The 1,839-nt window shown below is 40.8% G+C and overlaps 1 pseudogene; it reads right to left on the reverse strand.

The window, feature by feature from the left end:
* Window positions 1-343: 343 nt before the first annotated feature.
* Window positions 344-1,632, reverse strand: LOC109570758 (nucleophosmin pseudogene; annotated as a pseudogene).
* Window positions 1,633-1,839: the final 207 nt, after the last annotated feature.

Raw genomic sequence — 1,839 nt, forward strand, 5'->3', positions numbered from 1 at the left:
TCTAGCACAGCTCTGCGTGCACACTTTGAAAGTGTTCTCACATGTAGATCCTGTTTATGTAAGAAGTTAGATCAAACACCCCCACAGTGCTTTAAGTACACACTGGATGGGTATCCTCTTAGCCCTGCCGTGACTCAATACACAGAGCAGAAACGCTGCTCTGTTCTCTAGACTCTGAATTTCCAAAGTAGAATCACTTGAGAATCACAGAAAACCATCTCTCTCTCAATAAGTGCTGTCCTGGCCAGCTAACCTCCATGGCTTGCACTGCTGCAGGGTTGGGGGTTATTGATTAAAGGAAAAAAAAAAACAATTTTTTTAAAGATTTTTTTTTAATGGACAATTTTTTTTTACTTTATTAAAATACTGAGTTTATTTCACATGTATATTTTTGTCTCCCCACCATTTCCATCTGTCTGACCACCACTACTACTATTCCTATCATAACATTCCATACATACTTAAAACCAAGCAAAGGGTGGAGTTCCATCTTTAAAAACTAAACAGGCATTTTGGACAACACGTTCTTGGCAATGGAACGTGGACAACATTTATCAGACACGGTAGGGAAAGTTCTCACTCTGCGTTATAAAAAGGACAGCCAGATATCAACTGTTACAGAAATGAAATAAGACAGAAAATTTTTAACAAACTATTTAAACTATTTTCTTAAAGAGACTTCCTCCACTGCCAGAGATCTTGAATAGCCTCCTGGTCAGTCATCCGGAAACAATTCTTCACATAATTGATAAACTTGGCTTCCACTTTGGGAAGGGAACCACGTTTTTCTATACTTGCTTGCATTTTTGCTTTAATGTCTTCTACAGAGCTAGGTCCTTTCGGTGTTTTAGGTGTTTTTTCCTGTTTTTTGAAGGATTCTTGACCTTTTGATCTTGGTGTTGATGGTTTTGAGTCTTTTCCATTTTGGTTCGATTTTTGTGCATTTTTGGCTGGAGTATCTTGTACAGATTTCTTTACTGGAGCTTTTTCTTCAACTTCCTCATCAAAATCGTCATCATCTTCATCATCATCGTCATCGTCGTCATCATCTTCATCTTCATCAGCAGCAAGCTTCACTTTCTTCTGGGGAACCTTGCTGCCACTTCCAGGGGCAGAACGCTTTCCAGATATACTTAGGAGTTTCACCTCCTCCTCCTCTTCTTCTTCTGACTCTGCATCTTCCTCCACGGCTACTAAATGCTGTCCACTGATACGCACAGGCCCTGAACCACACTTCAGCTGTAAGACCACAGGTGGTGTAATTTCAAAGCCCCCAAGAGAAACCGTTGGCTGTACAGACATTTCCAAAGTTGCCAGTGTTACTTTAATTGGACTGCCTTCATAATTCATCACCTCTGCTTCAACAACGTGTAACTCATCCTTTGCTCCAGCCCCTAAACTGACCGTTCTTAAAGATAACTGGTGCTCATTTTCATCATTATCCACCTTGAAGTGATAATCTCTGTCAGCCTTTAGTTCACAACCGAAAAGATAGTTCTGGGGCCTCAAGGGGCTCATGTCCATGTCCATTGAATCCTCCATGGGTTGGCTGCACGCACTTATGTGGAAGAGAAGCCGGATGGAATTGAAAGACTACTATTGGAACCAGCAGCCGTGTAGGACGAAATCACACCAGGGTTAATGGACTATTTTTAAAATCTTTATTTAATTAGTTACAATATTGCTTCCATTGTTTATGTTCTGATTTTTTGTTTTTTGGCTGCCAGGCGTGTGGGCTCTTAGCTCTGTGACCAGGAATCAAACTTGCACCCCCTGCATTGAAAGGTGAAGTCTTAACCATTGGACCTCTGGGGAAATCCCAGAAAAACCAAAATTAAT

This window comes from Bos indicus, chromosome 16 (genome assembly GCF_029378745.1).
Source record: "Bos indicus isolate NIAB-ARS_2022 breed Sahiwal x Tharparkar chromosome 16, NIAB-ARS_B.indTharparkar_mat_pri_1.0, whole genome shotgun sequence".
NCBI classification, from domain to species: Eukaryota; Metazoa; Chordata; class Mammalia; order Artiodactyla; family Bovidae; genus Bos; species Bos indicus.